The sequence below is a fragment of the Carassius auratus genome, unplaced genomic scaffold, assembly GCF_003368295.1.
Source record: "Carassius auratus strain Wakin unplaced genomic scaffold, ASM336829v1 scaf_tig00018063, whole genome shotgun sequence".
Classification (NCBI taxonomy): Eukaryota; Metazoa; Chordata; class Actinopteri; order Cypriniformes; family Cyprinidae; genus Carassius; species Carassius auratus.
Window position 1 is genome coordinate 509,859 of NW_020524844.1, and position 13,440 is coordinate 523,298.

The 13,440-nt window shown below is 41.2% G+C and overlaps 1 long non-coding RNA gene across 1 annotated transcript; it reads right to left on the minus strand.

The window, feature by feature from the left end:
- Window positions 1–5,876: 5,876 nt before the first annotated feature.
- Window positions 5,877–11,277, minus strand: LOC113075941 (uncharacterized). Its single transcript, XR_003281068.1, has 4 exons — window positions 11,163–11,277; window positions 10,011–10,117; window positions 7,239–7,387; window positions 5,877–7,127 (listed from the first exon to the last, which is right to left on the minus strand). It is a non-coding gene; the product is annotated as an uncharacterized LOC113075941 (long non-coding RNA).
- Window positions 11,278–13,440: the final 2,163 nt, after the last annotated feature.

The window sequence follows — 13,440 nt, forward strand, 5'->3', positions numbered from 1 at the left end:
GCATCATGTATCGTGACAGAAGGACTCCGTCACTGCAAGAGCCAGTGGTATGTCGACTTATGTCTCCTCCCCAGCCACGTGCGGGAGAGGAATGGATTTGAAGGAACTCGCCTGATGGTTTTCCGGGGAACCAGAGGAGGTCGCCGAGGAGGAAGTGGTCGAGAGGATACTCCGTATCGCTCTCAAGCAGGACCACCCTTAGACCCGGGGCTCGTGTGGGATGGATTAGAGCCACCGGCTCACCATGGCGGACGGAGAGGTGAGAAGAAGCGCACGCCCACCATGGTGGCCCCACTGCCCATGATGGCCGCTAGATCAGCGCCAAGAGGCAGGATGGACGCCAGCACAGCGCCACAACCCAAGTTGGCCGCCAACCCAGCACCGCTGCGGTGCATGGCCACCAACCCAGCACCACGAAGCAAAATGGCCACCAGCCCAGTGCCACAGCACAAGATGGCCGCCAACCCAGCGCCGCTTCGGTGCATGGCCACCAACCCCGCACCACGAGGCAGGAAGGAAGCCAGCCTCACACCACAGTACCAGATGGCCACCAGCTCAGCACCGACACTCAAGATGGCCGCTGACTCATTTTTAGACTATTTCTCCATGCTGTCACTGATCCTAGAAGATCCCAAGACTGTTCACGTCAAAGCTGCTGAGCCAGCCCCACAACCCAAGATGGCCGCCAATCCAGCACCACAGCACAAGATAACTGTCAGCCCAGCGCCACAGCACAAGAGGGCCGCTAATCCAGCGGCAATGCCCAAATTGGCCACCGGTCCAGCACCACAGTACAAGATGGCCGCCAGTCCAGCGCCACAGCCCAAGATGGCCGCCAGCCTAGCACCAGAGCACAAGATGGTCGCCAGCTTAGAGCCACAGCACAAGATGGCCGACTCAACGTCTGAGTCGCAAGTCAAGGTGCCACTGACTCGCCATCGTAGAGGGCGGAGGACGGGGAGACAGGCTTCTACTGTTCCTCAAAGCCTGGAGAACGTTCCCGGGCGGTGCCCGAGGTCGTTCCCGATGCAGTGACCGAGGCTGTTCCAGAGGTCGAAGCGGTGCCCGATGCTGATCCAGAGGCCGAGGTGGTGGCCGATGCCGAGGCAGTGCCCGATGCCGTGACCGAGGTGGTGCCCGAGGTCGTGCCTGATGCTGTTCCAGAGGCCGAGGTGGTGCCCAATGCTGTTCCAGAGGCCGAGGCAGCGCCTGATACTGTTCCGGAGGCCGAGGTGGGGCCTGATGCCGAGGCGGTACCCGAGGCTGTTACCGAGGCAGTGCCCGAGGCCGTTCCAGAGGCAGTACCCGAAGCTGAGGCGCCTCAGGTTTTCACAGACAGTTCAGAGTCGAGTCATGTTCCTGCGAACTCTCCAGATTTGAGTCCGGTACCGGTGGACTCTCCGGAGTCGAGTCAGGTTCCGGTGGACTCTCCGGAGTCGAGTCAGGTTCCAGTGGACTCTCCGGAGTCGAGTCAGGTTCCGGTGGACTCTCCGGAGACGAGTCAGGTTCCGCTGACCCTCCAGAGTGAGGGCTAGTCACCACTGACCCTCCAGAGTCAGGTCAAGTCACCGATCTTCTGGAGTCCATTAAAGACACCAGGGGATTACCGGAGTTCGTAGTCCCGTTGGTCCGGCCGCACAGAGGTCAGCTCCGCCTTGGGGGGCTCTCGTCCTGACCACATGGCTGTGGAGGTCTTCTGCTTTGACCTGGGGGGCCCTCGCCCCGACCACGTGGCTGTGGTGGTCTTCCGCTCTGCCCTTGTGGACTCTGGCCTTGACCACAAAGATGTGGTGGTCATCCGCTCTGCCCTGGGGGACTCTGGCGGCGACCACGAGGACGTGGTGGTCTTCTGCTCCGCCCTGGAGGGCTCTGGCTTCGACCACATGGCTGTGGTAGTCTTCGGCTCCGCCCTGGTGGGCGCCACATTATGTCCTTCATGGACTTCTGTTTTGTGTTTTTGGTTTTTTGTTATGTTTCTGCCTGTTCCCCTCAGTTAGTCTGGCCCTCCGTCCCTCCCCCTGAACCTCCTCCGGTCCTCCTCCCTCCTGGTCTCCCTATTTTATGTTTACATTTCTGGTGTTTCTTCCCCATGTTTTTCTTAAATTTCCATTTATGTTCTTCACAACTGCGGCATTTTGTTGGTTGCTTGGTTTCTCTGAGCAGAGTAATCATGCCCATTGTGAAATCTCATTGGTCTAGCAACACGTCCCACATAGTGAAAATTCAACTTCGAATAACTTCTGATTTGCTGTGGTTTTATTGCTTTCGGTTTTGTGTAGCACTGGAGCAGAAAAACTGGAAAGAGGGTGTAATTATCGACTAGATCAAATGTGGAGCGGTGTTTAAAGCTGTAGAGCACTTGTCTTCTCTTCCACATCCCCTGCCCCTATAGCTGAAATCTATCCGTGGGCCCATGTGTGACAGAAAATTCTTTGATTCCATCTGCCTTTAGAGCGAGAGAGGCTGTGACTTTATTGTGGTGACCGGTTGGGAAAAACCTGCCATTTCTAATAACACTGGTTTGAAGCAGTTTGGACTTTGAGCATGTCAAGTCCCATCTGAAAGAGATTTGGGAACCCTCAGCATGAATAAAAACATACAAATGGATTTAATCAGTTTGAAAGAGCTTGTAAGGGCTGCTGTTGGCCCTTGTTGCTCATATCAGTGCAGCGTATCTCAGCGAACACTACCCCTGCGTGAATGAACTGAGATGGATGGTGGAGATGGACTTGCTTGATGGACTTGCTTCACCAATAAAGTCTATTGTGTCATATTCAAAAGTTAATAACATGATCAAACCTATAAAAACCATTTGCAAACAATCTACGACATGCCTTGAGTATGATAAATAATAGATGTTTATATTTTCTATCGAGCATTCAAAATACAGAACTATGACTGTGGACGTATGGTTTCCAACACATACTGTACGCGGCATACCAATCATAATGTTTATGTGTACTCTCACCTCACAGACACACACAACAATTTTGGTAAAGGAATCCGCCTGTGAGGCTGTGGCCCATCGATACTGTTTGGAGTGAGAGAGTGAATTCCCTGTGACCACACAGAGTGCCCATTGTTCTCCAGTGAAGGCAGCTGGGTATCAGAGGTGCCATTTATCTCCTTATCTCCCCTCACTCGTAGTTAACCTCATCTGTGAAGACCAGCAGAGCTACGTCAGCAGACCGGGAAAGAGACAGCTGTTCTTGTCTAAACAAAGAACACCATGCCTCACAATAATTATATTGAAGTGAAAATATAAAGATTTTGCTAAATTAAGTTTCCACCTTTACACAGACCACAGGGGAGGTGGGTGTCTACAAGGCATACACGTGGACAGTGTATCAGAAGTTAATCCGGAGATATCCAGTGAGGGACTGTGAGCCATGCTGGACACTGTATGGCTCTAGAAACCTATGATATAATTGAAGGTGGGACATTTTTCCTGTTTACATACACTACACATCCAAAAGTACTTGTGGATCCCTGCTTTCTAACTATCCAGATTTGACCACTTCAGCTATACCATTACTAACAGGACCGTAAAATCAAGCATACAGTACATTCCTTCTGAAGGTGTAAAAGTGATCATGCGTAACTTATTGAGACAGCATATAGTTCATCTGTCTGTTTGCTATCCTCTGACTCAGCATGATGTCATTACCACTGTTATAAATGAGTCAGTAGATGGCAGCAGATAATTAAGTGACTTTGGTTATTCAGAGGAATAATTGATGGTCCATGGTTTTCCACTTTATTTACCATTCAAAATATTATTAATATTTTCATTATTATTAATAATAATTGTTTTTAATTACTAAGAATATTTATTATTATTATGTTTATTATTATTTGACTATTATTAATAATTAATCATATTTTGTAATATGTTAATTTATTGTATTTATTATTATTGATTTATCAGTTTTGCATTTGATAAGCACTTCTTTTTCTCACAATACTGCATTATCTTTTAGGTCCTTGTATCCATATATATGATGTATATGTTTGTATTTATTTTTGTGTTCTGATTTATATTTACTGAGTTATCGCTAAAATTCGCTTGAATTTTTTTTAAATCATTACACATAATGGCGAGAGACATGAAAGACTCTCTGAAACTAATTGATTTAGAAAGTATTGTACCTTCATACACAAACTGACAGTTTAAGACACAGCCAAACTCTGTCCTGACTGATACGCTGGTTTGAGTGTCTGGCAGACTGCGGGATGCCAAGCCGTGTCTCCCTCCACTGCCTGAACCAGTATATGAAAGTCCAGCATGGTTATCTATAAAGCAGTACAGACATTTTTATTCAACTTGTTACATGGGAAAGACCTTACCAAGCCCTCACCTGTAAGACAAACTACACGCAGGTGGCTGGGATCTCCGAAAACAGTATTTCTTGCTTGATGGATTGGACAGTCTAGGTGAATGCTGGAAACACCAGGTCTACTTTCTGGACAAACAAGCTTGCATTTCTCATCAGTATGTCCTATTGTGGTATATTTGCCACCTGATCACCAGGAATGACAATAATGGCAGAACAAAACTTCCTGAAGAACATCTGAAATTTTCAACAATCTTAAATGATCTTGTAGCTGATCCAGTATAGATTATTTTTAAAAACTGAAGTATCAAACAATTGCTTTTTTATTGTGAACACATGGAATGCTTTTACCAGAATCACAGTCTTAAAGTATTCAGTGACAGACAGCTGATCTCTGGCTCACAAAACAGACGATGACATCCATTGCTGTTCATATCTTGTTGTGCAATCACGAACTGGATGATTAAAAGTCAAAACTCAGCAGCGGATTCAAATGATCCAAGAGATGACAACAAGAGCCAAGTGTTTGCCAAGCCAGCACAGATGAAAGAGGGGATGCAATTAAAAGTTATATTTCATTTCCCCAATCTCGCTGTTTGAGTGACATTCTTGATTACCATCAATGGCTGTCTTAAGCAGGGCGGTATCAAATATGCTGGGCTTTTCTTTTCACGGCACATTGTCTTGTTCATCTCAATGATCCATCCCTCATCATGTTCTGCCATTTGGTTCGCACATGCCCCTGTCTGAGGAAATAGCTGCTTGTATTGCTTCTCACTCCTGAGGATTCTAATCAACTAAAACCTATTAAAGATATCCTAGAAAGCTTTTGTTTTTGTCATGCAGGCATGTGTTTTTAATGAAGGTTACGTAAAATATATGGTTTAACTGTTTATATTTTGGATAGTTTCTTTTAGTAATTATTTAGATGCTTTCATTTAGGTTTTACAGGCTGAAAAGGCAATGTTGGCTCAACCAATGGCATGGCTTGAGGGAGGAACGATCTGTTTCTTTGCCCAATGGCAGACAGGGGGTGTGTTCAAGAAACAATTTATTTATTTTGCTGTTCTGTTTGTGGACACTAGTGACGGAAATTAATGAAATAATATGCAGTTTGAATTGTTTGAAATAAAGCTCAAATAAAAAGGAATATCAATATTAGATAAAGTAACTAAAACTGATCAAAAAAAAAAACAAATCTTGCAATGGCAGCTAAATGAAATAAGTTGAATTAAAATTACCAAATGTAAATAAATACATAATTAAAACTACAAAAAAATAGTGATTCAAAAACGGACTAAATTAAAACTCAAATTAAAATGAAAACTGAAAATATAAAAATAAACGCTAATTAATAAACTATATTTATATTTTAATTATTTTTATTTAACTAAATTTATATTTAATAACTCTGAAATTAAATGTAAAGCATTTGAAAACATTAATATTTAATTATTCATTATTATTAAGTTCATTTTCGAAAAACGAAGTCATTGTAGAACTGGTGGTCTTCCATTTGTTTTTCTGAGGACGATGGCGTCACTGACTTGGACATCAGATCTAGTTTGTGGATTCTTCTTATGATGACCCTTCAAACAACTTCAGGTTTTCAAATCAACTTCCTTTTCCAGAAGTCACTGGTTGCTTTCCTTGTGAATGCTGCCCATTGATTTACTGATGTTCAAAGAGCACTTGGTCAGCCAGCGGTCAGCAGCATGCACAGCCATTCAAAACCTACAGAAACCTCATTTTGTCCATGCGCAGCCACAGAGAGACTTCATTGATGAGATCTCAGACTCTCAATGCCAAACAGTCCCTTTGGCAATTTAGGGCTTGTCGTATTTAATGGGATGTATTAAATGATATTTCATCCCTGTGTCTTGGAAACATAAACAAAAGCAGGGGGAAATGGTAGTGGGGTAAATATGCCAAATCTCTGTAGAGGAACTGTTCCTGTGGTTGGCGATTTGTGATTGATGCCTTCTGATTACAGTAAAAATATCTGTTAATGCAAACATGGGGAACTTTTTGGACTCTGCCAATGTCAATAACCTTGCCCTGGGTCAAGCCGTCCTCCAGACCTATACATCTCATTCATTTTGTCAGAGTGTGTTAAGTTGAGCTACTACTCAAAATCTACTTTCTCTTCTCTGATATGACTAAATTACCCTCTATTTATACCCAGGCTATTAAAACAGGCATAACAAGGAATTTCCCTCATTCTTGTAAGATTGCCTGGGGTTTAGTAAAAGGGAAATAGATTGTTCTGAGTGGTTTGGTTGATGTGATCTTTTGTGACCAGTTGTAGTCAGTTTGGGTTTCCATGTTTGTCTTGCTGATTGGAGGCATGGGCATTGTTGGGAAGCCTATTAGCCCTTTGTAACATTGCATTTAAAACAAATTTTGTCTAATACCTCTTTGCAGTAATTGTTGGTTATTTGTAACTGTTATTAATTTTGATTGCTAAATATGGCCTTTACATTAGTTGTTGTATGGTTGTATTTGGCAATAGTGACTAATGTAGATTAATTCTTAAAGGAATGGTTCACCTAAAAATGTAAATTTGCTGAAAGTTTACTTGCCCTCATACCATCCATGACATAGCTGAGTTTTTTCTTAATCAGAACAGATTTGGCAAATTTTAGCATTGCATCACTTGTTCACCAATGGATCCTCAGCAGTGAATGGGTTCCGTCAAATGAGAGTTCCAACAGTTGATAAAAAACATCACAATAATCCACAAGTAATCCACACAACTCCAGTCCATAAATGAATGTCTTGTGAATCAAAAAGCTGTTTGTAAAAAAAAAAAAAAAACAAGTCCATCAATATAGCATTTTATATTTAAAACCCAATCCATACGTTTCCTCCAGTGAAAAAGCCAGTGCCCTGATGTCAACTCACATCAAAATCCAGCGACACGTCAGTGCCGAAGTCCTCATGGGTAGTGTGCCAACATATAGCGTTGTTGCTCTTCAGGGGTCCCGAGTTCGAGTCCTGGCTTTCGGACCTTCCACAATCCTCTCTCTCTCCCACTTTGCTTCCTATCTGTCCTATCATAAAAAAGACAAAAATGTCAAAAATTATTCTTAAACCTTCTGTTCAGACCTTCATTCTAATGGCACAGATTAACTGCAAAGGATATAGAGCAAATGCTACATTTCTCCAAATCTGTTCAGATGAAGACACAAACTCATCTACATCTTGGATGGCCTGAGCGTGAATACATTTTCATTTCTGACTGAACCATTCCTTTAAGCATGTATGCACGTGCTTTACATGCAAATAACATTCTCATGTGTTTCAAATAATTGCAGTCCTCTTTTTTTTTCTCTTTTTTTTAGATTCTCTGAGCATACTTACAAAAGCAAAAGGACATGCCCACTGTTTCAACCCATTTTTAATCAGTAACACCACTCTGTTGTGGTTCCTCTTGACATTAATATTCAGTAAACCGATCCCTGGATGAAACATGCACCACACATTTATTGCACATTTTTGAGAGGGGGGATATAATCACTTAACAGCCGACTCCCTATACATCGCTTGCTCTTGCCAACAGATCGTTATTTTATATTGAGGAATTTGTGTTTGCCATATGTTGTATAAATGCTTCTTTGGACCCATTACAGGTTGCTCAGATTTTTTTCTTGTTCCATATCCATAAGGATATCCTTTGGATTTCTTACCATAAGCTAAGTCTATATAGTATAAGATCAACATGAAGTCCAAATTGCCCTACAGTATTTAGTTTCTCAGTATAAAATCTCGGTACTATTATGCACAATTCAACGGCACACATTATCTAAAACAATGTAGCCATGTAGTTATTTAGCCACCATTCTATGCTATACTATACTATGTTATACTATAATATAATAAGTGTAGTTTTTTTTTTTTTTTTTTTTTTGTCTAACCATCTTTCCCACAGTTAAATATTGCTTTTATATATGTGACTGTATGTAGATCATTGTAGCTGCATGAGGGTTTTGTATGTTTTACGAGTAGGATAGTCTTAAATGTTCATGAGGTAATCCTGAGAGGCCACTCAATGTGTAAACTGCTCTCATTGGTGTTTGGGCTCTGAGCTCATAGTGCCCCTCTGTGCTGGTAGATAAACATGTAGGGCCCCTTTGTAGGCAAACTTCAGTGGGAACCTTCAGAAAAAAAATCAAGATCAGATTTGGAAAATGGGAAATGAGGGGTAAGAAGTGTTTTGGGGAGAGCTAAATGTGTGTACATACACAGGTCACTGACTTCATTGCTCAGTGTCTGATCTCTCACTTATATTCATGAATGAAAATAGCCCTGGATTGAGTGCCTGTCGGTACTTTAAAAAAATATTATTGTTTAAATACTTTTTCCAAAATGATGTGTATGCTTTAGAGTTGGTCCCTTTTAAGGTCCTACTCAGTATCCCAAAACTGTCATAAACGATAAATAGTTATAATAAAGACATCTCTCATGCTTTTTGTGGAAACTGTGATGCATCTTTTTCTTTTTAGATTAATGACTTTTAATTGATTTAATGTGCATCTGCTTAATAAGATAATAACATGATTAATTTCTTATCTGTATAACATTTAAATTTTAGGCTCTCTCAGAAATATGATAGAGCAGACTCTAGAAATCATTATTACTCACTACATACTCAGTACTCATAATACATTAACACAATACTTCGGCTGATTTGTTCTGTAAACTTCTGCATATTTCTGTTTATTATGTTATTCATCTAATTTATATCTTTACAACACATAACGTGTGACCCTGATATGTAGATGCTTGGCAGTGAATTTGGAGTTTTAGCTCCATAGCAACTAAACTAAGGTATCCATTAAACTCAGCTTTTTGCTGTATTGCAGATAGCGTGCAGATTTTTGAATCTTGCGTTTTCTTTCAGACCCATCTTAATGTGCATGCCTTTATGTATATATATATATATATTTTTTTTTGTCTTATCTTATCATTCTTGTACTTCCACCGTTATTTTATGCAATAAAAATGATTTAATGTTTTGAACCTTTTGAATGGGTTTCATTGGTTCCTCCTCTCTTAAGCTTCCTTTTTATCTCTCCTGCATTTGTCTGTTCCTAAAGGTCATATGCACTCTTTTTGGTCCCCCTAATGCGCCTCCATCCATCCTGCTCACCCTCTAACACCCCCATCCAACATCCTTTCCTTTTTGAAATCTGTTTTTATCTTCTGTATAGATGTGAAGGTCTGTGGAAGTAGCAGATCTCTTTTACAGTATTGCATACTTCACGATTAAAAAAAAAAAAATTGAGGGATGTCCTTTCTCAATGTATTGCTGACAATTTATACAAATATATTAATTTGTCTTTCAACAACAGTCTAATTCTATGTAATCCACCAGACCCTTATGATTTGTTATTCCAGCACATCTCATCATAAAACAGGTCTTAGTAATTAGCCATGTGCAGCTACGTCAGCTGAGATGTCTTTATTATTTTAGAAAGAGGAGAATATGCAGTGTGCTCCAGGAACCATATATTGTGAAACGTCTCATGAAGGAGCACTTTGTCTGTTTATGTCTTGAAGCTAATATGAGTAGTTTCCCTCTCCCCTCTGGTACTCATCTCTCCCCCTGTCTCATCATTAACAGCTCTGCTTCCATAACTCATCATAGTGATGAATGCCTCAGCCTCACCCCACCTCAGTCCAGCTTCTTCTCTCTTCTTCTGTCATTCCTTTGTGTCTGCGCAGTCCATTGTCTTTCTAAATCTTATCCTTTCTCGGGTTCATACTGGCGAATTCAGCACCTTTATAGGAAGAGATTAATATCAAAGCCTGCCAAGCATTATCGGGATCTCCAGTTACTGCTATCGTTCAATAGAGTGTAATTTTACTCCTTTCCAAAGAAATAATGAAGAACAAGATCAAGATGATGAAAGAAAACTTCTTATATGGAGCACTTAACAATTTAGTGTGTCTTCTGGATCCTTTACAATTCTCATTCAGCTGTGAGCGGAGCTCCACAATCGATCAAACTAGGCAGCTTTGTCTAATTATATTATTTGCTGTATTTATTAGTTCTAGGCACCGGCGGCGCCAGGGGGGGTCTTGGGGGGTCTCAAGACCCTGCCAAAAAATGCCTTGACCCCCATTTGACCCCCCAGCCTCTTCCTGATTAAACAATATATATATTCGGGATAAAGATCCAAAAATGTTTCTCTTCAAACTACGCAGAACAATAATAAATAATAATTATTTCGACATTTATTCATACACTGAACCGAGAACCGTTTCTGTCGGGATTCGAGAACCGATGAGCTGATGATAACTGCGCATGCGTGATTCAGCGTGAAGCAGACTGACACAGAGCGCATCTGAACCGAACTGATTCTTTTGGTGATTGATTCTGAACTGATTCTGTGCTAATGTTATAAGCGCGGGTAAACCAGGGGGCAAGGAACTCGACCGGAAGTTGAAGTCGGGTGGGGGCTGCCATCTTTTAGCAGAACTTCACTTGCGTTAGCATACCCATTGACTCCCATTCATTTTGGCGTCACTTTGACAGTGAATAACTTTACATCTGAGGCGTTTAAAGACTCCGTTTGTCCATTATTTATTTCTAAAGATACACGACAATGTATAAAGGGCTCCATTACCTTCTATGTTACATTATGGCCCCGTATAAACAGTTTTTGTAAAAAATAGGCTAACGATTGAGTCATTACCACTCGTCTCTCTGTCGCATTACCGTACAGACAGGAAGGAGGAGAAGCTCGCAGGCAATTAACTTAATATGGCGTAGTGGCGTTACATTTTAAAATACTATACAAAATAATTAATCAGAATACTTACTCCTGCTCACTCACGACAAAGAACTCCGCGCTCAAGCTCGCCGTCTCTGCAAGATTAACAATGGCAGTTAGTACGCACAGCCATTTAGAAGATTTACATCTTGTCAGACAGGTTGCTGACGTCGTCAAGCTTCGTTTGAGTCTGCGCGTCAGAAACGGAAGTGCTAAAAAACGCTAAAAATGGGCTTCACCTGTCTCAATTGAGTTCCAATGGGGTCGCTGTGTCCATTTCTTTTACTGTCTATGGGGTAAACCAAAGGCTTGAATGAAGGGCAATCATCGCCAATGACGGCATTACATCGAGCGCAAAGGGCCGGTGAACCATTTTTTTTTTCAACTGGTTTATTTGATCGAATTGTCCGAAAGAACCGGTTCACTTGAGCACCTGCTCCTTTGCCCCTTAAGTGCCCTTTTGTCAAAGCAAAATTTCCTCAATTTTTTTTTGTAATAACATAAACTTTTGTGAATGCCTGCCCACGCCCAATCATAATATTAGTACAATTTATTAATAATAATTTAGCCGTAAATAAAATGACCAACATGATGACCGTTCACCTGACTACGACCTCATCCAACCGGGAAGATTCCTCATGCTGCAGGCGCATTTTTTAATTGCTAGAGGATATTTTCAACATCGTGGCAGCTGGTAAGTGGTGTTTCATTCTCAGCGAAGTGATTTTGGTGTTTATTTACTTATTATTATTTTACAAGAACGATGTGATGTGAGAACATGCAGATACGTTGTTTATATTGCTGTGTGTAGCCTGTAGTGTAGAAGTAACACTAGCGTGCTGTTTGAGGGAGAAAAGTTTCACAGGCATCGAGGGGTCTGGTCTTTTTTATGTTATTTGAATAAACTTTTATTATATTACAGTACTTATTTATTTTTAACACGTAAAAATAATTATCACAACACTGGTAAGGCTTATTCAGATTTTCTCATTCTCTGAATTATCATTATAAAAATAAAAACAATTCAGAAATGAATTAAAATATAATTATATTTTAAATGTGATGCAAATATTTTTTCTACAAAAGCAACAGTGTTTACAACAGCAAGACCACTTTAGCCTGTAAACTCAATAATATCTATCTAGAAATAAATGTAAAAATATCAATGTCAATAAAAATGCATAATATACCTGACATGAAAGTGCAGTGTGAAGGATATGAATAACAAATGTAGCCGGTCATTTGTTTACATTGCGGAGGTGTTTTTGTTGTTTAGTAGCAGAAATATGCAGTTATTAGCCATGTCCACTGTATTTTTTGTTGGTTTTCATGAGACCCCCCTTGAAAAGACCAGGACCCCCCCATTGCCCCCCCAATCAAAATTGTCTGGAGCCGCCACTGGTTCTAGGTCATGATGAAAGTACTGGCAACAGTCCTGGCCACCATGTGATGATGTAAAAATTGGGTTTGGTCTGATGCAGTTTTTCTGTCTTTTTCTTTCAAAGATGCATCTGGGACTGAGAAGGAGGGTGTTTTGGAGCTAAACGGGCAGATTGAATAAAGCTGACCTTCCTTCAAAAGCATGTGCCTCTGGACACCAACCTGCTGCTGATTGGTCACTCCATCAGTTGCTCCAGTACATCATCTTGGATATGATGAAGAAAGACCCAGAGATAAAGGTATAAGCGACTGGATGAGAAAGTCAATGGAACTACTTTGTAGCTAATGTAGCAAACATCCTACAGTTGCTGGATATGGTCTCACTTTTTTATGAATATTTATTTACAATATTTATAGTAATTGCACAGGAAGATGTTACCACCTGCTGGGCATTGCTGCCTGTCTCACCTCCTCCAGTGCCCATGGGTCAGCTGCAGGGTCATCAGCCAGAAACCACTATTCACCACTATTCGTCTCCTGGTGGCGGAGCAGTGACATCTCCCTGTCACCCCTGCAGCTGATCGCTGTACTCCCTGCACTGTTGTCTGGGTGTTCTTCCCCCAACACCTATCTTTCTTCCTCAGCCAGAGCCAAAAGCTACCTTTCTCTGCCTCCTCTGCCAGATCCTTTGTTGCCCTCCTTAGCCTCCCTCCGGTCACTCCTGCTTCCCTCAAGAGGCGTATGGTTGACAACCCAAGGATATTATATATTGTTAATCTCCATTTCCCTTTCCCATGTGAAAAAAACTGTATTATATTATACGAATTAGCGTGCCTTTTTTTAGTATTCAATAAAAAATGCATACAATATTATCTATAATATAATATTATAATGAATATTTACTTTAATGTATGTTCTAAATAAGATACATTTATTTAGTTATATTT